Source organism: Macrosteles quadrilineatus, unplaced genomic scaffold (assembly GCF_028750875.1).
Source record: "Macrosteles quadrilineatus isolate MER2022 unplaced genomic scaffold, UCM_ALF_1.0 Scaffold_4__1_contigs__length_99947679, whole genome shotgun sequence".
NCBI lineage: Eukaryota > Metazoa > Arthropoda > Insecta > Hemiptera > Cicadellidae > Macrosteles > Macrosteles quadrilineatus.
In genome coordinates this window covers 19,020,996-19,048,899 of record NW_026542597.1, presented here as the reverse complement: position 1 = coordinate 19,048,899, position 27,904 = coordinate 19,020,996, and the positions used below count along the sequence as shown (strand labels likewise).

At 32.6% G+C, this 27,904-nt stretch overlaps 1 protein-coding gene across 1 annotated transcript in view; it reads right to left on the bottom strand.

The window, feature by feature from the left end:
* LOC128992785 (uncharacterized) overlaps positions 1 to 27,357 on the bottom strand; it is a 195,664-nt gene extending 168,307 nt beyond the window's left edge. Inside the window, exon 1 of the mRNA XM_054416525.1 lies at positions 27,334 to 27,357. The gene's annotated coding sequence lies outside the window, so the exon portion shown is untranslated. The remainder of the gene's footprint in view (positions 1 to 27,333) is intronic.
* Between the last annotated feature and the right edge of the window lie 547 nt (positions 27,358 to 27,904).

Sequence of the window (27,904 nt, the reverse complement as noted above, 5' to 3'; positions counted from 1 at the left end):
GAATATTGATTTTAAATTTCACATTCACATATTATACCATTCAACCAATGCATATTCATTGTTAGGCTTACAGTGATACATTTATGTCCAATTCCAAGGTATTTCACTTCACCGATTCTATGTTTGTGAAACATAAAGGATACACTTAACCTTGTTGTCCCCAAGTAAACATTATGTCAGTTCCACAATAAGCTAAGTGGTGACGTCAACCACAAAGAGGCCATTAGTGACCTAACTGAAGTGGATCCTTTGTGTGACTGTGTTAAACATATAAAAATTATATTTATGGTCTAAAAATTATGCATATTGGAAACAAAAATTATTCTTAAAACCCATAATGCAATGACAGTGCAATTATGGGTAATTTATTTTATTTTTATAAACATTAAGGACTTTTAATACTTTTACCTACGACTGTTATTTAAAGTAGCCGTTTCAGTTCAGTTCTTGTAATTAAAAGTTTCTCATAACAGCACTGTTTACATCCATAACAGCATAGTTTTACTCATACCAACACGGGTAACGGACCAATGAGGTTCAAGGAAACAAGGATTGAGAGTGAAGAAGTAAAATTGTAATGATTCGAACTTCAACTAATCAGCTGTTCACGCCAATTTAATTGTTGAGTGGTGCAATTAGTGTTTGGTTCAACGTTTCGTTGCATCACTGTCATTGGCAGTGAGAGGTTATGAAAGAAAACATAACCTCTCTTAGAAGTTATGGGTAGTTATTTTTAGTAATTGAAATACTGCTGTAGGTAAAGTAGTGTACGTAACTCGCGTAAATAGTGTTAACGACACTCGTAGAAGTTTTTAAGGCACTCGCTAAGGCTCGTACCTTAAATTTTCTACTCGTGTCGTTAACACTAACTTTATGCAATCGTTGCGTAAACTACTATACTTTATACTTTTCGATGAAATGGCGACCATACAAAGTAGGTATTTTTAGCCAAGGTATTTTAAGGGGGATTTAAGAGGTTTTTGAGGGGAGGGGTATTTTAAGGGTTTCTTTAAAGGTTAAGGTAAGCTTTCATTACTTTTATCATGCTGAAGTGAAATAACTCACACAAAAATTAAGTATTTATAGAACTTTTTGATTAAACTTTACTTTTCTATCTTTATAAACCTAATAACTAATAATTTTGAAGTGACACTGTTATACGAGTATATTCAACTAAGCAGCTATATAGAATTCATACATGGTATGTATATGGGTCAGGTAGATTAATGTGCACACGAAACAATATTGGTTTGGGATCTGTTTAGAATTTGAATAACTATTATTTCCTGCAGGATAGAGCTTGTTTAATTTTTATATCAAAACTACACGCATGCATCTAGCCCTGACGCATACCTACAGCATTGGAATTAATCCGTTTTTTCTGGGAAGAACTGCACAATCAATAATGAATGCTCCAGCCACAGCAAACCTGCAGACTAAGCGAATTCCCAGTTGCCTATTCGGATTTTAACGAAAAATATTTCGTTAAACATGTCAGATTGTTTTCCCTATTCTTATAGCATTAGATTTAATGTGTACTTATATTTTTGCCGCTACAGTACATGTTGTAATCGTGTTTTGCTAAAATTCAAAAGCTTAGTACGAAATTAAACAATTTGCCAATTGTTAGCAAAATATATCCATAAACGAGAAAACTACACAATACTTTTGTCGTTAATTAGAAAACCCCATTTTTACTCCATAACCCCCCCCCCCACACACACACACACACACACACACACACACACACACACACACACCAAATCCCGTTTCATAGTCAGATCGTGCTTGATCACGAACTCGGTTGGATATTTGTATTGAATTTCTTAAAAATTGGGTAATTTTTACTGGAGTTATCGTGTTAACAACCACACATTCAACTACATATTATATGAATTTCACCAAATGGTGTTTTTGGCTTCTGGGGACCTAAAACCCAAATTTAAATCGATCCTGGGTCCAAGTCTTACCATGAGACCTATGGTAAAACATTATTCCCTTTATGGGAAATTCACTAAAAGTAAACATAAACTATGATATCCGTGTAAAACAATTATTACATACTAAAGAATCTTTTTGTAGTAATTGTGCATACAATTGACCACGCAAAGCTTATATGACTTATATAGCTGTATAACTTACACATTGATTTGTGTTCAACCCTAAGTTCAAAATTAAAAAAGATACCGATTTTATAACATTTTTCCAATTAAATCAAAACATTAAACAAACAGTTAAATTACAAATTAAATCCTGGAAAGTATAATCTTGTTAAGAAACTATTATTTAGATTTTCCAACATAGCTAACCTAATGTTACCACGAGTTCTATTTCAGTATACGTCAATGATTACAATCTGCATCATTGACTTATGCGGAGGAAACATACCGAATTCCATTATCAAACCAAATTGAATTCAGATCGGAACCATCCAATTCCAATTGGCATGTGAGTGCATAATTAATTATTGCCTGCCTAATCAGGGTCCATTCATTAACATTTTTAATTAAACACGAAGAAAAACAGCACATTAGCTTATTTTGTTAGTTTTAGCGAATTTCTCATATAAGGAACAGGCTATTACTAAAGGTGGCATGGCAAACCACTATTCGTAAAAAATGTTATATATGTATAATAATGAATATGACTAGTTTAATAAAATAGTTTATTCAAAAACCAATAAGTAGTGTGGTGTGACAGTAAAAACTCAAACTCTGAAATCAAGTTGATACATTGCCCCTAAAGTATAGCATTAAGACCGTTATGATCTTATTTCATGGTTTTGTGCCAAAAATTCAATAGAAAATGTTTATTTTGAGAGAATATCCGACTAAATATAACACGTTTCTACAAATCTTAGGAAATTCCATTAAACAATATTCGATTTAAAAGTTTATTTAGGAGTGAGGATTACAAACCCATATACAAAAACAAATTTTCTGTTTAATCTCAATCAATTTCTGTACAAAAATGTATCTATGTATACTAAGGCATTAAATACAAATACAAAAAATGATAGTTAAGGCCAATCTCAATAAACATTTGTTCTTTTGAACCTTCTAAAGGGTAAACAATGCAAAAGCCCGAAGATATTTTTCGGTTGGTGTTCAGAAGATATCTATGTGTTTTCAAAAGGTTACACTAGCAGTTTAGGTGTCAGCCAAAATACCAAGAGAAACTTAAAGGTCATCTCAATTAATTTCTTTATAGAAAGTTACATGAGTGGGTCAGTCAAGCTATGTAGCCCAAAATACCGAAAGGAGATGCGAATATTGTTTCGCTAGTAGATAGTAATGGTAAGACTATGATAATAAGTATAATAATTAAGTATGATATGGTATGGTAAGTATGATAATTGGGTCACTTTACCGTGTGAAAAGAAGAGAATACTAAAATAAAAAATGCGTGGAGACGTTGACCAGAAGGAAGACGACCATCATGAAGAGCAAGATGGAGTAACCACTTGGAGATGTAAGAAGAATGTGGAGATGGCGGAAGACAGATGAGTCTGGAGGCCCAAAAATCAATTTTGAGTAAAAAAACAACCACAGTTGGTAAGTAGGTTGAAAATGGCGACGAAATTGAATTTTTTAATATTTAATATCAACTAACTACAACATTATTTATTTCCCTTCGTCTAGTCCTCTAATATGATTTAAAATACCATTACTTATATTATACAAAATAATCATAATACAAGCGTTAAAACAAGTTTGAGAATGCTTGCAGCTAACCGAAAACAACATCATTGATAGTACACCCCGCCCCCCCCCCCCAAAAAAATAACATCACTGATAGTAGCCCCCCTAACGTTGCTTGCAACACCTGTTGTCTGAGCCAATTAAGATTTAATCAATGCCTCGACGAAATGACTGTCCATGCGTACTTTCTCAAAACCGGTTCCAAGCCACTCTGTTGCTACGCATGCGTCTTGATTGACGCGGTTTTGCCTATATTCTGCCACTTTCTCTGCCAACCGGTCTCGTGGGAAGAACACTCACTTTTTCTTCCTGAGAAATTTATCCTGAACACTAAATACACCACAGGAATATTAGTTTGACTAAAGATTCGATTTTAGCTAACTATTACTGTTTTGTTTTCTATACTCCTTCAGGTCAAATTATATCGTATGATTGCACCAAAGTCTTATAATAGGGAATCCATTAACGTGTTGTAAACAATCACATTTCTGAGAGCAATTACCGGGATTTCCTTGAAAACTAAAGAGTGTTTTCCAGTTAATAAGGCTAATAAACCTTTAACAAAAGTTACTATTCCGTAAAGTAAACATTCCATTCCCATGGTAGAATTGTAGCAAGTTTTAGGAGATAAATATTCCAATAAATGAAATAATGTTTTGCACTGAAATAGTGTTTTATTTCATAAAAATCCGATTTTAAATAGTTTTAAATTAGATAGCAGCTTTATGTCAACCATAATATCACTTATTTTCCCATCAATCAATCATTGAGATGGGGACGCCTTAACTATAGTACGAAAAACTAACGGATGAAATGTATTGACTGTAGCACTGCCTAGAAACCATTCTTTTAATTATGTGCTCTTTAAGTACACAAATCGGTATCACAGTAGGTCCTATATGATACCTACTCCAGGAATCAAAATTGATGTTCTTATACTCACAGTTTTACGTTAAATCATTTAAATAATTTGTCAACCTCATACAAAAAATGTATGAGGGCGTAAACAACTTTTGGGATAGAGACACAAACCGTCGTGGTAAAAATACCATCTCATGTTTAAACAATGGCCTGTTAACAGCTGGTAGATGCGTCACAGCCTTCTTGAATGACCTCTTTGTCCACATAACTGCAGGACGCTAGTTTCGCATGGTTCTTGGTCGTCAATGAGGTCATTGTTGAGAGGAAGCGGAGAGTTTCCGCACATGAACCAGAAACAAAATGTCATCATGACATGTGCTCAGCTCTCTTCAGAAAATGCGTCAGTTGCCGCTAGACGGTGGGTAGTCATTGAACAAGTAGTTAATGGTTTATGAGAAATGTTAAGCGTAATGTAATTATCCTTCAGTTCACGTTATTATATTAGGCTTATACAGGCAACCATCACAGCTGAAACAATACGATCAACCATAGCCATCTCCAATATGAGGCCACGGCGTTGATGTGACAACGTCGCACCGCCGGCCTATCGCCATAGTAACAACAAACGTGTAAACATAAACATTGCGCAGACGCTCTATCATAGTGGTACAACCTCCAGCGTTGCCACTTTTCTTTCTACGCGGCCTTGTATTATAGGAGGCCATGAAACAACCAGAAATCGTCCTAAAAATATCTGACAAAGTAAAAAAATAACAAATGTAACATTTCAACATTATTGACAAAAGCTTACGCGTGACATGACTGTCAGATTTATTTGCATGACGCCTAAAATGTTTTATGTATAAAAATATGGATAGATTTATCATTCCTACATATTATCCACGGCTTCTCATCCGATGGCAAAAAGATGCCGGTTTAATTTTCCTTTTTAACATGGAAATACGCAATTGACACGAAATTAGTCAAAAAATAACTTGTCAACTTACCACCACATTCAATTTTTTTACATTAAGCACAGAATATAGGTGTTTCCATCCTCCACTTTCTGACTATACTATACAAAACATACACATTTTTGAACGATTAATGCATATGAACGAAGGCCGATCATTAATTTACCATTGTTCTAGGATTTGTTTAGAGATTAGACATGTTTATGTCACTGACACATTATGTTTAGAAAGCGGATTATAGATGAGTATTGTCACTGACTAAGATTATGTACTATTCTTTAGCTATGATAATTAATTAAAAACCCAACTATCAAGGACACTTTAGCTTGTAAATTAGTTAATACTAGCTGTGTGCCCGTTCTACGCACGGGGATCTTATCATAGTCAGTTAAAACCTTCTTATATAAAGCACAGCAGTTGGTTTGCATACTTTCAGATATGCGGAGAAAACTATTCCTTCGCAAATACAGTATCTGACAGTTTCAAGCCAAAACTAATGCTTCGCAATTAAATGTCACCCGGATCTTGTTGGTCCATATGTTATATCCAATGATTAAACTAAATAAACGGTATCAGCATTCTGACACACTTTCTCCCATAAGTTTGTCAACAACCTTTATCATGTGTAAGCGGTGAGAGTAAATATACGGAAATGGGATTTGTACAATTTTGTTCAGAATTTAAAGGACTATAACATAATAGTTAAAATTATTTAAGGTACAACCTCAACCTCTTAATTTAACACTTTATTCGGGTTGACATTTTCATTATCAATTAAGGCGCTCTTGTCCTTTCCGTGAAACATTGAGAAACAAGGACATTAATGCGTTACCATCATACATACACACAAAAATACCGAACTTAATTAGGGAATCTGCTACGCTTTAAGCATAAAAAGGTACATATAAAATTAGTACTTGAAATCTTTGTTAATGCCATAAAATTTGATCATAACAATTTATATTTGCTTGGACCGGAGATGACTCGAAATTCTGTCGAAATGCTATCTGAATCGGTTTGCTATATGAAATGAAGTACAGTGTAGGCCTACTATAGACGATTTAGATTGGTAATTTGTAATAAAAATTACCAAAATAGGCCACGAACTATTGATACATAAACAACGTTCAGTGTTTGAACAATTCATGATGGTTTGCTGAATAAATGTTTTACTAAAATGCGTTATAGTTTTCTTAGCATAACATTTCGGAATCCAGACAGAAAAAGCAAAAATTATACAGTTAAGACATCAATTAAATTGAAAGGCCTACGCCTGTAATAAATAAGGTGCAACACCAACGATAACTAATTTGTAAATTACTGTGATGTGTTGGTACGTAAAAATGATTCTTGCTGCTACTAAAGGTTAAAAGGAAAAGAACCAGTACCGTACCAAAAACCAACGTTTACAGTTAAGAACTGTAGTACAGCCGACCAATTATATGCGTTAATCAAGGTTATTGATCTCTTGGTTTTGGATTTTCTCGTAAAAAGCTATCGGCAATCAAAGTTATTTCCCATTAATTGCTTTATTTGTACACAACTCTTAATGTAAACTTATCGGTGTCAGTTTGAAAAAAAACCACATAACTTTCTGTTATTTAATAGATTACGTATTCTCTAAACAATGGTTGCTGGTATATATATTAACATTATAAGGAAATGAGACAAAAATCACACAACGTTGGGTTTTTGGACGTTTATAATTTTATTTCTTATGTACCTAGGTAGGCCGTGTATTCTATGGAAAAGTACCGGTATCAAGGATCGTTGTCGAAAGGGTTGTTATAAATAATTGGGTAAGCGTACGTACCACACGTACCCAAGAGAAGGGCTATGGGCCTATTGGCTGTATGGTCCAGCGATTGCATCACACGGTGAGTAGGAACTATTGACTTTATATAGTCAATGGTAGGAACAGAAAGTGACACATTGGAAAATCGAGTTCAGCATCATCCTTAAACCTCTGTTACAATCACCCACTGCAGTTGTAATTTTTTGCTTTACACTTTACACAACCGCTATTGAAGAGCCGTCAATGAGTGGAACATTGTTTCTAAGCTATTGGCGACGGTCATTAGTAAATTTAAGTTTCCCAGCCGTATACAACACTGATTCAATCTTGATTCAATGTCTTCTTTCTGGTTATCAAAACTCCAAAACAATTTTATACACATATTTCTGGTTCCTGACCTGGATGATGCCTAGTTATTTAATTTACGGTTACACTATATTATTCCACTTGCGATTAATTAAATCCTTTATGTAATAAAAACGTTTTTAATCTCACTTGGATGGGATTTGCCTTCAAAACGTGATCGGAAATGGTTGTGGTGTTTGTAAACAACATTTGTAAACATTTCAGTGACAGCTAGAAAAAATAATCTTGATCCGAACAGCTGTTCGTTGTTTCATAGATGATTATGTGATACAAATTGGAAGAAAACTTGACAAAAATCGCACAAAACTGCATTTTTGAACGGCCATAATTTTAGTTACAAAGTAGTGAGACCATATTTTAATGGCTAAAGACACTCTCGCCAATCCAGTGAATACATTAAAATGACTTGGGTCTTGATAGGTAGTCTCGTTTTCCTGGAGAAGATTGCGTAAAATGCCATCTTGAGTGTGTCAGACAGACAGACAGACAGACAGACAGACAGACAGAAATTTAGATGAGACTTGTTTCGGCTTCTTTAATGTATAAAACGTAAAAATAACCTAAAAATGTATGATTCTGAGCAATGTACAGACAAAACTCTAATTTTATTTATATAGATTTGTTTATAAAAAAGTATAAATGCCATGTCACTGATACGCTAAATTACAATATTTCATGTTCAATAACTACGTTGTTCATTTAACCTCATTTATATGTCCTAAAGCCCATTTATATGTCATGTATAGGTACCTCATTTCTTAGTATGTTCTAGTGAATGTGTAAGGGATGTGTGGTAAATTATTTAAAAGGCTTAGTTTGGCAAAGAGGCTTCTTGGACGAAGGTCTGACCTTTATGTAAAACCCTTGCTGTCCCTCCAGTGTTTTGGAAAACTTATCTTGAGTTTAGGTTCAAAAGCAAAAATATATCGTATTTTATTTTATGAGCCAACTTTCAAAGACTGTTTATGAGCCTATTTAACCAAACTAAGTGTATGTAATACATCAATAGTTTATAACTGTGCTCAATTTATGAGTCTTAAATCTGCAATTTATTTAGGTTTCCCTCTTAAATTAAAGGTGCATGATTTTTTAAAGGTTATGGATTGCAAAAAAACAAAATTACTCAGTGAGAAGTATGAAAAAGTATGTATGAACTCATACAGTATAAGAAACAATTTGGATAAACTATTTATTTTTTAAGTTCTTGGGAGAACTTTATTATTGTTGTTAAATTCAATGGTAATCCCAAAAAACACTGATACACAAAAAAGTCATTAGGTAGCCATTTGGTGTTTCGAATTTCATCCTAACAGTAGTGCCCTACCCTTAAGGAATATTTCCTTATAAATTCGCTGAATGTTTTCTGATCCATTACACTCAAACTGAACAAAATTGTGTTATCAATATTAAATTTCACGTAGTGAATGAAAGAGAATAACAATCTGTTCTCAGATATCTAAAAAGTATCAGAAGTTGTCTGCAACAAGATGCAGTGAAGCTGCACTGGACCGAAGTGGAGCGAAGAAATCAAATTATCGACAAACAATCCATTACTTGGAACCGGACACCTGACCTCTCGACAAGTAATATTACCAATGGATAAACGCTTTTTTGAGCTAACAATGCGAGTAATATTACTACTAGACAAAAGATGTCCTGAGAATAAAACTATTGTAAGATGTCACAGCAAATAATATTGTTCGGCTGGGAGAAATACGTGGATAACCTCTACTAATACGTAAAAGTAATGTGCTTTTTGTTACTTTAATTAAACGCATACACGTATGTACAGGTTCAAAATCTGTTATACGAAAGATTTTAATACGTAGTCTATTAGATTAATCGGTATTCAAATACTATCGAGTAAAATAATTTATACTATTTATTGTTTAATCATTATTTACTTGACTATCTGAATCCATTAAACCTTTTTACAGGGTTAAATGTTTACTCTTCAGATACAAATGCAATAAACAAATATTTTAACGTAATTTTGTTTTAATTAAAAGTATGTTAACTTCTATGAATCTTTAAAATACAGTAAATCATTCAAATAGTCTTTAAAATTTAATTAGCGTGTAAATTGGACCAATAGTCACTGTGTATTGCATTTAAAACTGATAAGAAAATGTTCGTGAAATGGTCATGATTTTTTCTGATCATCAACTCTCTATTAACAAAGCTATGTTGATTGTATATCAACACACACGTTAGGTTTTGACAGTTTCATGATTGGTCGATGTATTCGAGTGAGATTTGATGTAATGATCAACTTCATAACAATACGTTGAAGCCTCAATAACATACGTGATTTATTTAACTATATGAAATAAACAATTACTGTATTCTCCATATTTGTATACAAAGAGAAAATTTATAAACAACTACAATATACTGTACAGTGAATTATTTTTAACTATACCTAAACACAATATGAATGAGTTTACTTTGTCAACTCAATGAGGCCACCATTGGGATATCGGAAATGGTAAGAATCAGAGACAACTTTAAATGGGGGACATTCCTTTACTTTTTGTGGCAGTTAAAAATATATATAAATTTTTTTTATTCAGCCGCCATTTTATGAAGGCCTATTTTGAAATTTCTTATGGAACACCCTATAGATTGTCATGTTTTCGGAGAGAACAAGCAATTTAAAAACATTTTTATTCTTGATATTTTTCCATAAACCCACTCTTTTAGGAGTAACAGCCTATGAAAAAACTACTTCCGGTGTACATTTTGCATCATGAAGCTCCTAAACAAGTACGTTTAAAGCAAACATGCGAAGAGTGAATACGTCTTAAAATTGCATCTAAATTTTTAAAAAATAAAAATAAAATACACAGATTTTCACTTTTCAAGTTTGCTGCCATTTTGGAAAATGGCCAGCATTATTTAAATAATAGATTCAATAGTTTTTACGTATTTATGGGCCTTTTGGAACACTTATGTACTGTAAACATGTAAATAAAATATGTAGGGTGATTGGAATTTATAAAATATGCTAATAAGGCTATCGATTTTGACCACTTATCGTCAGGTAAAATCGTAGAGTTTAAGAGCACTTTTTACCATATTACTTTATAGTTGGTTTTTTATATTTGTTAACATATCAAATAGTGTTGGAAGACATATTTCATCATAACTGTAGTAATCAACAGAAAACCTTTACATATGTTAGATTTTGAAAACTAACCATTGGCATGTAACTAGTTTTAAATTTATGCGCGGATTGGTCTTACACACAATATGTCAATATTATTATTTTATAATTCTCTTTACAGATTTTTTTGTAAAATGTACCGACAAGCTAGAATAAATTCTGAGCGCAATAAAGCATTCTTGAAATTAATTGTATCGACATAACGCTAGACCTTTAACAAGTTGAGTCTTGTTGACACTACAGCTGTTATTGCTTCAACAGAAACCATTATACAGGGTGGCGCAGATGGATCAGGTGGTTTTAAAATACTTGTCAAACTGTCAATTTTAAAGGTATTGGATTGAAATAAAGTGCAAAGCGTGTAGTTACAATGGAAGTTTATTGACAAAAAAATTGTTAAGTAAGTTTTTAAAAATTACATCCATCAAATAACTTCCTTCTCGAGCGACGCATTCTTGGAGTCGGTCCTTGAGGTTCCGCATTGCTCGCTCAAGCACATCACCAGGAATTGATGTGATTTCGTTGTGAATTGCAGCCTTCAACTCCTGAATGGTCCGGGGTTTGTTCATGTAGACCCTTGCTTCAGGAGTTGAAGGCTGCAATTCACAACGAAATCACATCAATTCCGGGTGATGTGCTTGAGCGAGCAATGTGGAACCTCAAGGACCGAATCCAAGAATGCGTCGCTCGAGAAGGAAGGCATTTGATATATGTAATTTTTGAAAACTAACTTAACTAATTTTTTGTCAATAAACTTCCATTGTAACTACACGTTTTGCACTTTATTTCAATCCAATACCTTTCAAATTGACCGTTTGACAAGTATTTTAAAACCACCCGATCCATCTGCGCCACCCTGTACTATGTCTTGGTTTTGTCTCTTTGCTATTTTCAATTCATAGCTGCCTGCTGTTCTGAATTTATTATGATTCCTTGTAATTATGAAATTTGTATATTAAAATCCATCAAACTTTAAAAAGGATTTAACAGTTCGTTTTTAACAAAACTATAGTACTGTTTCGTTTTGAAAAGGTTCATAGGTTTGATACGTTAGGTTAGGTTAGGTTAGATTTTAATGGTTGATTTAATACTAAATACGTAGATTAATGGAGGTATCCTTGACTTCATATTATGCCGCTTTTTAATAACAAAAGTACGACGTTCAGATTTGGGTTTTACTATCAATGCACGTGTTTTATAGATCTCTTGATATGCTTAACTTTAAATATATTCATGGTGATTTTACTGTACATACCTTTTTTATTTTAGCATTGTATAATCCCCAGTAACATTATTTTAGAGAACATACTAGTGAGAAAACCAAAAGAATTATCTCCAATTATAGTAATAGAATTTACTTTTAGTAATATTACGTTTTAGCGAATTTCCCATATAGGGAATAAGCTATTGCCGTAGGTCTCATGGTATGACCTGGACTCGGGACCGATTTACAATTTCATTTTGATGTCCCCAGAGACCAAAAACACCATCCGTTCAAATTCATATATATACAGATATATATATATATATATATTTATTTAATATGCGTCCGTCATTACGATAACTCGAACAGAAATCATCCGATTTTGATGAAATTTGGTATAAACGTGTAAACCTACATTTATTTGAACGAGTTCGCGAACCAGCATGATCGGGCCATGGGAACAGGGGTTTATGGGGTAAAAATGGGGTTTTCCCATTTTTGACCCTAAAAACATAAAATTTTGGATTTTTTTCCCAAACATTTTGTAGAGCTTAAAAAAGTAAATAATTTAGTATATTGAAGCATTGTTGTATGCCTAATGGTTACGGAGAAAATTCAGAAAAGTGCAAATTTAAAATTACCATGTTATTCTTATGGAGAAAATGAAAACTGTTGTGGTTTACTTGTTTATGGATATATATTGATAAAATTTGGCAAATTTATTTATTTCATCCCATACTATTGACTTATGGTCGAAAAACGCTTTTTACCTTCCCTGTAGCAGCAAACCTAAGCACTCGTTAAATCTAATGTTATTTAAATTGAGAATAAATATGTCTTATATATGGAAATATTTTAGTAAAAATGTAATCAGACAAGTTGAAATTCGCTTAGTCTGCAGGTTTGCTGCGGCGGGGGTATTTATCAATTTGACTCCTTTTGTAGGTCCTACTCCTTGTGGATTGCTAGTTTTATATTGTACTGCACGACCACATTGTAGAACAATATTATCGAGCAAATATAGGGCACCCGCTCTAATAATATATCCTAGCTTCAAGTCCTTACCTTACCTTGGTCCACCTATACACACACGTGGTCCTGCATATAGATAGGGTATTATAATATTGATACTGAGACGACTTGAAGAAATATAACACTGTTCCCTGAGAACAAATTTGTTTTGTCTGTTACTAAACGTTAGTAATTACGCCTGGAAGCAAATAAGTTTCGTATTAATACCATAAAAAGAAACATAGTTATTAAATAGAAATGAATAAAGATAAAAATTGCAATATAAGTAGCAAGAAAGTAGAAAATATAAAATACGCTACGATTAGGGCACATTGCTTTATTTTTTAAGTATCTTATGAATTTCTGTTTGTGTACCTTAAAAGACCACTATACTGATGTGTACAATTCGAAAAAATTCAAACAATTATTTTTAGATTTTGGAAATTAGAGTTCACTAACCGAAGTAAGCTCATTTCACTCATTAGTTCGTTATTCATCGACTGTTTTGTATTATTATAACCAAACCACACTTCTAAATAAGTTTTAAATCCATACAAATAAGTTGAAGACGATTTTAATAACCAAAATTGACAATAAGAATCGCGGAAGTCAGACATTGTTAACGTTGGAGATTTTAAAGTGAAAATGCAAATTTTCCATCTCATAGAATTGCTGAATATTAGTAACGGCTCGATGAACACCAAGTAGTAAACTGTCTCAGTTTTAGTTCACAATTTTAAGATCATACTGCAATATTACAGTGACATTCAAGCATACAGTGAAAAAATACTATTGCAAAACGACCAAGATCAAATTTAGTGACTCACAACGAATTTGACTTTTAAAATAGTAGGAATTACTTTAATAAATTATTATTGGCTTAAAAAAAGATTTATATTGAAAGGTTAGAAGCTTAGAATGAAATGAATATTTTTACCAAATTTAATCAAAATATAGATCTATAAACAAACTACAAATTAATTAAGTAGAATACCCCTTCTTAAGAAAAATAATCCCAAAAATCATGTTTTCATGTCTGCTACCAGCCCCGCGCCGCGTCGGACCAAATCAGTATTATGATAGCGCTATCTAAATGTCAATTGTGTATTCGTACCGTATTAATGTCTTCTGTGTTCGTGTTCGTGTTTTAAATGTGTTTTTGACGAGTTGCAAGCTTTGATAATGTTGTCTTCGCAACGAAACATGTAAGCTGTTGAGCAATACCATTTTTGGACTATTTGACTGAGGTATGTAAAAAACCTATTATTGTCTTAAAAATAATCCTCTATATGAATAACATAGAAATTTTAATTCAATTTTTTTTCTTTTTTTTTAATTGTACTTAAACCTTCAAAATACTAAACAATCGTTCATCCAGGTGTACAAATTACGTAAAAAATTTGATGTCTTGACAGTAAAAAAAAGTGAAAATAGTTTTCACCCAAAAGAAACGTTTCCATATTCCGATCATGCTGATTTGTTTAATCGTTTAAAGAAACGTAGGTTTCCACAATTGTATCAAATGTCATTAAAATCAGACAATTTTTACTTGAGTTGTCGTGCTAGTGGGTACTTACATAAATTATATAGGGATTTGAATGGACGATATTTTTGGTCTCTGTGGACGTCAAAATGAAAACTATATAGGTTCCAGGTTTAAGCTTTACCATGAGACCTACGGCAATAGCCAATTCCTTATATGGGACATTCGCTAACAAATTTAAACTAATCATCTATAAACTATTTAATTTCTTTTGCTCAAAAATAAATCTGATTCCAAATAAAAAGTCAGATGGCGAAGGTAAATAACAACGGGTGTAAAGGTCAAGAAGATAGCTTGGATAGAACGTAAAATAAACTCAACACTTTAAGCTTACACGGTCAAGCTGTTTGACTTCCAAGTGTTAAAGATTATCCGTGCAGTTTTTTCTAGAGTATTGCTTCCTTTATATTTTTTTTTAAGAATATAAAAATTCCTGGATTTGAAAGATCAATTTTTCTTCTTTAAGAATTTATTCTTAATTATGATACATGTTAATATTTTCTGTAAATACTCATAAATATATTATGCATGTATATCCAAAATATCTCCCTTATAAATAAAACCTACACATTTTCATTTTATATCACGTTTCTAGTATACGCCTTATGATAGCTAAAAAAGTTTTCGTTTGTTGATACAAAATCATTAGGTTATAAAAAGATATTTTTTTAGTTTTTACACAATTAATTTACGTCCAGCATCCAAAAAGTGGATTATATATCCTTCAGAATGTTAAAAAATATTTATTAGAAATATTTTATTTCAAACTCCAACAAAAATACTTTTTAACACGATGATAAACATATGGGTGAATTGTTATCGTTGAGACGTAGATTAATTTAGATAGAAATGTGAACAGACATTAAATTCAATAGAGATTGTAGAGTGTATATTACTGAGGTACTATAGTGCTTAGAAAAGTACAGTAAGCTTTGTTCAATACTGGGTTATCCTTGTTTATATGGCGCCAACGAGACTGTAAACAAGTATTATCAACGGATTACAGAACTAAAACTTATCCCATAAATTTCTAAATGTTTGTTTTCAAAATGTTTTAAATTGCTTTTAAAAATAAATTTATTCGTACAGCAATGTGGTTAGTTGCAATTAGATAAAGACAATTAATTTTGATACTAAAACGCGTATGTTCCTTTTCCCAACAAGTTTATTTGAAAGTCAAAATTATTTGTCTGCTACAATGAAAGTTAATTTGTGAGCTGTATTACATTTAAGTAGTGTGCAACGAAGTTTTGCAACAATAAGTATTTCTTAAATGCGTTCGTAGTAGTCGATCACTTAAAGATAATCTTTAGTAGATTAGAAATTTAAAGCATTAAAAACTTACGAAATGTCTTAGAAATGTTATGCAAATTGCGCACACTACCTAGGACTGATTTTAATTTTGTCTACTAACAATCGATACACCTAAAAACTAGGAGAGGTTGTGTTTTCATTTATAACCACTCATTGCCACTGATAGTGAAGCAATGACTCATTCTACCAACACCAACCACTCATTGCACCACTCATTAACAATTAAATTTGTCTTAACAGTTGATGGTTGACGTTCGAAGCATTATACAACTCCTACTTCTTCTCTCCCAATCCTTGAACCTCATTAATTCAGTGTTGTAAAGTAAAAAACATGTTCTTAAGTAAGTAAACTAAGCTGTAAAGTGAAGAATTATCCTGGAAGCAAATAATAAACTAGCTCAATAACGTCTTTTAACTAGTAGTAGTGGTTGGTATAAAAAAAAGGGGAACAAATGTCGACTCTGAGGTGTAAGTAGCCCACCTTTAGACTGTTCATGTCCTTAGAATGTGTGTAACAATCCTTTTGTTGTCCATTTACATGGAAAGAAAATAATAAACTAGCTCAATAACGTCTTTTAACTAGTAGTAATTACGTTTGGTATAAAAAAAGGGGAACAAATGTCGACTCTGAGGTGTAAGTAGCCCACCTTTAGACTGTTGTTTAGACATGTCCTTAGAATGGGTGTAACAATCCTTTTGTCAATCTATTTACAGGTCGAGACCAAGTCTCGTTCGACACCTAGAGTCACCGGTCCCCCAGTGTAGCGGTGGTGTTGCCGCTGTATATATGCTGCTGCCAGGACACAACATTCCTGCGAGAACCAAAGTTTGGACGAGCATCTAACAGGCTTACTTGACACGGTATTCCGTAGGATGTGAAAGCATTGTTGTTGAATTGTTTTTGTTCACGCGATTTTGTCATTTTAAAAAAGTTTTTTTTTTTAAGCTATCATACACTTATAAAGAAAAAAAGCAAAATTAGTTCTTGAAAAACAACACCTTTGAAACTGTCATTTTTACTTCATATTCTTTACATACCAACTGAGTGTCTAATACAAGTCGCACAAGGCTAAAAAGAGCAGTTAAAAACTCTACGTCAAATGTATTAAGACTATAATTCCCTGTAAATAGTTTTTCCATTTCATTTCTGTTAGGAACCCAAATAAATATGTCAAAGTATAATTTTTCGAGTAATTTACCCTAACTTTAAATCGCAATATTTGAGATAGTGGGATCGAATATAAGACAATAAATACAAATTAGCATCCATGCCACACTATATAATCTGTTTAGTGTAATTTGGAGACACTGTACACAACTAAATATAAAACTCTAATTTATTCTGGAATACTCAATGTTCAAACATGTTTTTCAACTGCCAAGTTTAACAACTAGTGTAATGTTTGCTCTAGCAGTTTTGGAGGAAGGAGTTAAAGTTGTGTTAGCACTTTCAACTTGCACCAATATATGTGGGGCGAAAGAGCTTCGGAAACCTCTCTAACTCAATTTACGAGTAATCCAAGTGGGATTAATCCCTTCTTGATGTCAGAGAAGATATTCTTCTTAAAACAAATTTGGAATTACAACTTTTCACTTAAAAACTAAATATATTGTATAAAGAACATAAATTCACAGAATGTATACACTCTCCTATTTTCAAAGATAATCTTTTAATACCTATATTGAAATTCTTCTTACATAACTTTTTGATATCTGTTTACTTATATAATTTCGAGAAGTCTCCGGTTTAAGTCTGTTACTGAACGTTGTGTCTTAATCGATCGTCATTGTAACATCTGTTTATGAGGGTTTGCATAATCAACGTAAAATGTATCAAATACTGTTGAAAGAAAGATCTATAATATTATTATAATACCACTAATGATAATTAATAATGAATTATTTAATACTCACACAACTTTTCATAACTTACACTGTAACAAGGTAGGCTATGTTATTAGTGCTTTTTATGTCAGAAATTACGATGAAACTATTTCTCAGTCAACATCAGGCTGTTTCACCTTTAAAACAGAAGAAGAATAAATCGGTAATTCAACTCTGGTGTATTGTGGCACGAATAACAGTGAATAATTGAATAATAACATAGTTCAACTTAAATTATGCGGTCAGTCGTTAGGGAAAATATGCATTTATAACTGCAATAAATCTGTTAATGTTTTTTTACCATACATTGTTCTACATCTTACGATTTAGTTATGCGACTTATATATTAGCAGTATGTGTTTGACAAAGCTAAAGAGAAGAGAGGAAATGTGAGATTACACCAGCAAAGGAGTACAATCAGCTGTATTGTGGTGTCTGATGTCTCACACCACAGGCTACAAACGTGCAATGTTTTACTATTTACAAAACTTAAAAGTATTGTTAGTTCCAAATAGCTAAAGCTAGTCCAATACCCAAAATAAATAAAAATAAAGACTAAACACCAACCCTCCCCCCCCCCAGTAAACTATTTACAAATATACAAACATTATAATATTTGCATATTTTTGATAAATTTCCAAATTGTAACTATTTGGAAATCTATTTGGGTGAGTAATATAACTTTTCCAACTTTTTATTGTTTATTAGTTTTTTTACATTATAACAATATATCACTTGTGCCTATAACGAAATACTACATATTCTATGTATGAAAATGATTAAATCAGCCAAAACAAAATCCGTAAAATAATACTTAATTAACGAGCATTTTAACTAAACCTATTTCAATCTGTCTAAGAAAACTCTCTAGATGCTATTAATTGCCCTACTTATTCATATAAAGACAGTACAATCATCAAATATATGATGTCAAAAGTTGGTTCTCGCAGGAATTTTGTGTCTCGGCAGCACCATATATACAACGGCAACATCACGCTACTCTGGGGACCGGTGACTCTAGGTGTCGAACGAGACTTAGTCTCGACATGTAAATAGATATATCTGGCTACCCAAACCCAAGCTTACAAAAGCACGGGGATGGAACACTTACACCTCAGAGTCGATATTTGTTCCCTTTTTTTAACTGTCCATTGAAAAACATAGACAATCAATAATAATTTTATTATACCTATAGTCCTGTGGGAATAAAATTGTTTCGAAATGTCTAAGGATAATATTCAGTGTAAATTTATCCAACAAACTGTTTGTATTTATATTTAATAACAAATATTATTAGTATGTAACTTAATACGATAAATTATATCTATTTATTTAATGAAGTAAGAAACAAATATTACAAACATTTTCTATACGATCTTGGTAAATTCTTTTCTATCCAGCTAACAACGTACAAGTCGTACATTACTGATAAATAGTCTAAGCAAATTATTTACAAAACATAATAAATTCGTATTGCCAATTGCGTAGTCTCTCATGGGGATCATCAAAAAAGAGTTGCTACCAAGGTCGACTTTTAATCAAGGTTTGTCATAACATGTAATTAAGGGGTTAATATTTCAATACTTTATTCTGAAATGGCGACCACACGAATGCAGGTATTTTAAGCCAAGTATGAATGGATATGTAGGATGAGTGGGGCGATCTTGTAGTCTTGTTAGTGACTGGGTTAGTTTCTATATAGGTTAGTGTGGAAGGTGGAGTATACAATAAAGGCAGTTTTCACCCCCAGTCTTCATTACCGCTACTCTGCAGCTCTACGTTGTCTACCACAGGCGTGTCTTGACTACAAACTGTGTTAACTAGACAGGTTGGCAGCCCTGCTGAGGGTTAAATATTACTGCACTTCTGGCAAGTGTTTCCTTTAAATTATGCAAACGCCGACCGTGAAAAAGTTTACGAAATTATATCTTACACGATACTTTTAAATTTACCTACAATCTCAAACAATACTTTCGTAAACACCCTGGCATCTGTTTTTTTTTTTCGCAATGTGTTCCCATTATTTTTTTACTTGGGTAGTTATAGTATCTAAATAATCAGTCTGTAGTCATTACTGAATGAAGTGTTTACTCAATGAGTACGTAAGTCAAAGTCTCTCACAGAATGTTATACTATTAGGTTGGCAGCATTGCTACGGGTCAAATATTACTGCACTCCTGGCAAGTGTTTCCTTTAAATTAAGCAAATTGCGTCCGTGAAAAAGTGTACAAAATTAAATCTTACACGATACTATTACATTTACCTACAATCTTACACAATACTTTCGCAACACCCTGGCATCTTTGTTTTGTCGCAATGTGTTCCCATTATTTTTTACTTGGGTAGTTATAGTATCTTAATAAACTGTCTGTAGTCTTTACTCAATGAGTACGTAACATAAAGTATCCCTCAGAATGTTATACTATTTAAGGTCTGTTTACTCACATAGCTTTTCAAATGTATCATAGGTGACCTATTAAAGGTTTCTGATAAGTTGGTATGCTTGAAAAGAAAAAGCAGGACAATTAGTCTCCAATGAACTGAAAATATCCACCCCTTCCCTAAATTTCTTAATCTCTAACGGAGAAGAACGATGCGCCCCTATTTAACTAACAGTGCTAATATCCACATTTTCACATACCTACACGTATCTAGTCGTATAAATTGATTCGTATCTTTGTTAGATTACAATAATTTAATTAGACATCTCTTATGAATGTTCAGGTGGAGAAATGTGTTGTAAGGAATGATTTGTATTATGAAAAATTCTTTTGTAATTACGCTTAAGGAAATGAGTTGTTTATCGAAAAACCAACCAGATTTTCAACGTAGGAACGGTATGTATACTTCACAGAAGGTTATTCAAAGGTGAAAAATAAGTTGTTTTACTCAACACGTATAGACTTACAACGTAGGAATGGTATGTATACTTCACAGTAGGTTTTTCCATCGATGTATAATAACTCCCTGGATTGCGCGCTCAGGTTGAAGTAGGGCTCGAAAAACGGTCCGTCGCTACCTCGCTCTGTCCGCGAGGAGTGGGGATAAAAGGCATGAGTCACCCTAGTGGCGAGCGTCGCGCCCGCTCTCGCCGTGTATTGCTATATTAGTTTTGTGGAAATATTCCGAGGATAATTGATTGTAACGAACTTAAGGAGGTTTTATAAGCAGATATAATTAATCTACGTACTTGCTCACACTTCAAAGACTATGTGTCAAAAGTAAATCTCATAAGAAATGTAGTAGTGATATAAAAAGAGTTAAATTTATTTTTGAACATTAACCAGGGCAAAGTATATCACAATAATTATTTGATCACATATGCATGTCATCATTTGCTTCGGTGAGGCCCAATTATTATTGAGATACTTTGCATCATTTAAGAATATATATTTTGTTTATATTATAGTATGTTTCTTTGTCATACTGTGATTAACGTGTTTGGAAAACATATTATGTTGCTAAATAAAATGAGTGTATGATATTTAATGCCAATATCTCAAATGTATTAATTATTCTCACTGAAGTAAAATAATAACAAAATATTTTCTTAGGTATTAAATACTACTGTGAAATCAAACATTTATTCTTTGATTCAAAGAATTTTGTTAACTATAGACTACCGGTAAGCATTAAAATGCATAAACATACACCTGTAAATTAAGTTACCATTCTTCGTAATGTAATGACATATTTGATGTAATATAATGATGATTAAATGCTAGAAACTCAGTTTCTATATCCCGTAAACTGATGCTGAGCCGGCCGAGCTCCTAGCGCCAATGCCGCGCCAAGCGATTTTATGCCTATTTTTAATCGCTTAAAAATGATACAAGCAGGCTCCATATCAAAAAAAGCTTCAAATAAAAAATAAAATTCATACTTTTATCTAAAACTTTGCCGCAGGAATTTTTTCCCTGACCAAAAAATAAAAAAGTTCCTCGCTTACTACATTTTTCATGTTTTTAATGGTGTTAAAAAACAATCATCTGTTTTAATTTGCCTAAATAAGTTATAAAAAATATGTTAATGTAAAACCTAGCTACATAGTAATGAGCACTGGTTTTTCCAGAAAAATAATATATCAATTTGAAATTTTTATGTTAACAAATAAGTGTAGCAGAGCAGGTTGAGTGAATGTATGCTTGTGTAAAACAGAGAGGTTCATTCGGCCCGTCCGCCTCGGTATCCCGCCAATTCGATTGGCGGGCACGGACCGTTTTTCCACCACCTAGCGCGCTATCCAGGGTTTCAAGGCAATACGGCCAAATATTACTCAATAATACAATGGTTTGCAAATATGTTTAACAGACATCCCTGATTTCTTTACAAAACATCTCCACACCTAAAAGGAAATTCAATACTAAACACATGAACAATAACAATCTAGGCCTACCTCCACAGCGCCGCCTCACCCACACACGGTTTGTACGAGCGTGTTGTACTGATTGTACGTACTACAGCCAGTGTACAATATCAGAATCACCCTCAGGGCTTCAGCAATATGACACCTCCACTAGGGCGGTAAAACACCCGCATCCTGGGAGGGGGAGGATCTACAGGGTGTGCTTAAAACTCGAGAAAGTAGCAGAAAACCCAGCTATCCTTGATCATTGGGGTTTAGGTCCTGACTAATGCAACAACTCGTCCCAGCGAGTAACAAAGCTACACAAGGCACCACACTTCATTATACACTCATCCTTCAATCATAATTGAGTATACGTAAATAGCGTCCCCAGCATAAAGTAAAAATTTATAAACCCACGATTTTCTTTATGAATGTCAACCTATCATGATCACGATCAAGCAAAAACTGTCATGGCACATACATGATGCATCATAGTTGTTGATGTTCCCGAGGACAAAATGTTTTGTAATTTTCTGTACTATTCTGAAAAGCGTGATGTATATATACTCTGATCGCGTTTTTTATTGCTTACTGTTTTTTATGGTTACCTGAGTGATTACCTGATATTTAATAATTGATAGCAACGAATGTTGAGTCCTTCTTTTGTTTAACCATTTAATCATACAATTAAGGATGAATTAGCTTTTAATTAGATTTTACCCACTGATATCATCAGTGGAATAAATTATGAATGCATACCTCTATTTATTTTGAACATAGCTCGTTGAATGGTTGTTGATATACAGGGTGTTCAAAAAAGGCGGGACATAATTTACGTAGAGATTCCTTGGGTCAAAATAAAGAGGAAATCAAACATAACATTTTTTCAAAAATCGCTTCGTTAACCAGACATCCGCCATTTTGTATTTTTTACATAAACATTTTTACCTTTGAATTTTTTCGAACAACCTTTATGAAACTTGGTATGTATGTTAAGGTAGAAGAGACCCATGTTAGAAAAAAAATCATTTTGGTTCAACCTAAATTTTTTAAATTGCAGCCATTTTTATTACTCAAAAACGGCTGATTTTATGAAAAAATGTCAAGAACACTTTTATTTAGCACTTTTAATTCCTCCTCCAAACGGTACCAAATTAAAAAAAAAAACGAATAAGAAATAGCTGAAATATTACGATTTTTTGTTGTAAAATGGGGTGGAAGAGTCTAAGATAGTCCAGTGTTTTTGAACTTGGTACCGTTTGATAGGGAATTAAAAATTCTAATTAAAATTGCTCTTGATATTTTTTTCATAAAATCAGCTCTTTTTGTTTAATTTAAGTTAGCATGAATCTATTGTGAATTGTAATTTAACAACTGCTTAGGTAATCACTACGTAAATTATGTCCCCACCTTTTTTAACACCCTGTATAGATAAAGATACATATAGATGAATATTATGTGACCTAATTAACTGACAGACTAAATCATCCCTGTTATACCAAGTCAATCAAAACATGTTTAATGGAAATTTATTCATCACTTGCAAAACGTCACAACAAAATGGGCATCAGTTTGAATCCAGGGTTGGTAATTTGTTGAATAAATATGAGAATTAATTGAAAACAAATTTACCTAAACTATAGAGCCTAATCTACTATCTAGTAATTGATACAATTCGGTTGTTTTTTAACCCTAAAACCTATATTTTCTAAATTTCCCTATAAAATAAATGGGTTTCGAGAAAAATGTTACTTAGTGGTTCTTTTAATGTATCCTATACTATCAAAGATTCGCCAACGCTTGCATTACTAAGTAAACGAATTGTCTAAGCTTTTTAAAATGTTTACAGACTTATGAAAATAGAATAAAACCAAACGCCACTTTGAATTTCGTGGAAGTAACACCTGACAAACCAGACGTGCTTTGGCGAGAAATTAATGTCCAAACATTTATAGATTGAATGAGAGTTCATTCGAATCAATCTATCCTCCCATAATAAATAGCAGTTTCAATCATTGTGAATAATGATGTCAGTGTTGCTGCGTTTGTTGGAACAGAAAAACGTATAGTCATTTCTGAAAAAAGTGTAAATGTCCTCAAGTATAAAATAGTATAAATATTTCATATAGTCAAATTGTTTGTAAATGTTATATTTTATAAAAACACATATCTTGGTTTGTGTTAAGCCATTATATCGTAAAGTTTTACAATCGAAGTTCATCTTTTGTGGGATACAAAATCTTACTTACAGCAAGAACATATAAAAATACAAAAAAATCTGTCGACAACTATGATGTCGCCAAAAATATGATGTCGTCAAATATGATGTCGCCAAACATGATGTCGCCAAATATGATGTCGCCAAATATGATAGCGCAAAATATGCTGTCGCCACCTCCTTAACCATCTGCCCACACTGACTCAAACATGCGTTATAAACAACATCAACAGTCTGAGCACACGTGTGGTTCCAAGAAACGGTCTCATAGAAAGCTCTTCAACGATTCTTACTGCGCTGGAAAGTTGTTAAAATAGTGTCACTCTCCACTGTGACAAGTAGCTTTTGAATTGTGCAGTTACTTAATAACAGTTATTTAATAACGATTCGTTAGTAATGTGATTGTAATAAATCCTATTTAGATGGCAATAAGTTCAACAATTGTAATATTAAATATTTGAAGAGCGAGCTAATCTAGTAAACAGGGAGATATCGGTCCCCAAGGTCCTGGGTTCGAATCCCGCCAAACACAAATGGATTTTATCTAAGTGATAAGGTCATAAATACCCCCTTGATTTAGCCTGAAGTAATGTGGAAAACTATTCCGGATTAAAACCTAGAGGGAAAATACGTATTTATTTGATGTCAGTAGTCATTGCAAATAAATTAATCATGGCTACTTGTTGATTTTCACCAGAGTAAGGAACAGTTATCAGGAATGTATAAAATTAATTTATTTTACAAAACATTTGGGCCTACAACATAAAATGTAAATAAGGCTGAATTAAATTCTATGACCAGCATTTCATCAATTTTTATGAATATTTGTAGTCTCAAAACGAAACATTTTTAACTTTTCAAGTCATAATCCGCTGAATTTTTACAAAACTTGAATCAGAATATTCCGACAGTACATTCAAAAATAAATCGCAGAATATCGCTTAAGGGCGATATAAGAATTCTTTGCACGTTGCTACGATGCAGTTTTCTTGGTTTAGCAGCAGAATCAGTTAAGCATTCGGCGTATCTTAAGCCTAAGTAAAATGTTATTCGTTCTACGTGTATTATTTAAAATTTATCTTTAGTTAATTGGGTACTTACACCGACCAAACTGATAATTCGACGTCCAAATAAGGTTTTGAATTAGTTGAAATAACAAAACCTTCCTAACCTAACCTAACCTACCTTAACCTAGCCTAACTTAACCTAACCTAACTTAACCTAACCTAACTTAACCTAACCTAACTTAACCTAACCTAACTTAACCTAACCTAACTTAACCTAACCTAACTTAACCTCACCTAACTTAACCTAACCTAACACCTAACCTAACTTAACCTGACCCAACCACCCTTAAGTTAGGTTAGATTTTAATTATCACGTGTGGTCGGTATAATACTTAAGTACCGTGAATTTACACTAGGTAGGAAACTGGAAATTATGTTACAAAAATTAGTGTAAAGAAATTAAAGACTTATTTGTAAATATCTTAAAGGCAAATTCAACATGCTAACCACTTAATAATAAATTATTACAGTACTTCGGTTAATATTTTGCTTATAAAATATTTAATTTCGAATCCTCTCTAACGTGTTTTGCTTATGCAAAACTCTCAGTAACAAAAAGAGAAGCTCGGGAATGTCTAATTGACAATTTGGGCTAGATTCTCCTCAACTGAGGAAATGCTAATACGTTTCTTTTCATGAATATTTAATTTGCCTTTCGTTATGATAAGATGGAGATATTTCTTCAAAAATGTTTTCTACCAAAGTGGTTATTCTGAAAGGTAAATATTTACATTTTGAAATTTAAATTATCATAGGTTATAAAGGTGTTAATCGGTTTCTTCAATACTCTCTATTGCACTTTATTTGTATTTTTTCGCACAGGATTGTATGCTCTCGATAAATTAACTTACCAAAGAATATTTACTATCATAATCTATATATTAATAGGCAAGCATGTTTCTTTAAACCCTTTTTTCTCAGCTCGTGTGCATCGCAAGGAAAATCTACGCATTCTTTTAGAAAGATAGTTTCCTTTAGATGTACAGAATCCCTTTATAAATTAAAATAGGTTTTAAAATAAAAACAACAAATGAATTTAAATTTTTTTTTAAATGGGTCTTATGGGTTGTCATGCTGGTGACGAAATAACAACAAAATATAAACTGAAAATCCAAACAAATGGAAGAAATTCCATTCACATCTATTCACTGCGAGGGGTAAAAATAGGGAAGTCTGCACATTACATTATTTTTGGTCGAGTTTTCGACCACTGGACGACCTCTAGTATTGACTTAAACTGTAATTAGTAATTATACAGCATAATAAAGTCGTTCTTGAGACAATTTTACAGTTGGGATAAAGGTATGGGATCATTGAGGATTCGAAGCACATAACAGTGCAGTGTTGTGTGGTGTGGAAAGTGAACATGTCTCTCATAGTAATAAGACAAAACTTAATATCTTATGGAAATTTTTGGGGGTTTTCGCCTAAATTTAGAGTGGGAAACGGGTGAAGCATGATTTAAAATGACACATAAAAATAGTAAGTCGACTTTGGTTTTATTTTGTTCACTCATTTATAACCATGGATAATATATTATTTCGAGTGCTTTTAAACTCGAAAATGAAGGTTAAATATGACTGTGGGGCTTAGCAAATTAAATAACCAAGGTATAAATAATATTGTATTACATATAACGTTCGGTATATATTTATTTGATACGGTTAATTTGCAGTACAAATCTTGTTTAAAATTATGAATATTGTGTAAAATCTTCATTTGTAAATAATGGCTATGTGTAAAAAAACATACAGTATATCAAACCTATAGAATATGAAATGCACTTTAGAAAGCGTGTAATACAATTTTTAACTGAGAAGTTCGTGGGTTTACAGTTGTTTTCCTCTAACATAACTTACACAGTATGTTTTGTTAGCTTACCTTTATTCAACTATCCTTGGCCACCTGAAAAAGACAACATGGATATTACAAATCTAGTTCATTAAGTATCACAATTATTGATATTTTCCTAAACTCAAATACCAATACTGTACCAATTCTAATTTTTTAACCTTATTCTCAATAATAGTATATTTAAAAAAGGTTTATAATGCTATTGTTGTACTTTTGTATTGTGTGCTTAAAGTTATTTTTCATCTCCTTTTATATTATTTTGCCCTCTTTATATTTTATTCTCCTCTCAAATTACATTATTCTACTCTGTATTCTGTTGTATCACTTATCATTTTCTTAACAATTTCACTTGCTTTTATTATTTTGTACATCGCTTGGAAAATGTTTTATACCTTTGGCGAAAAGGCCACGTGTGAACATTTTTGTTTTAATTCGTTTTTTAAACATTTTGTTCGTAATATTTATAATATGCATACAATACACATACATATGATCTTTTTATTGCAAGTATTACTGTTAAGTAACTTTTCAGGAAAATGTGTTTTATTTCTTGTACTGTATATAATTTATGCATTTGTACTTGCCGCCGAGAGAGAGA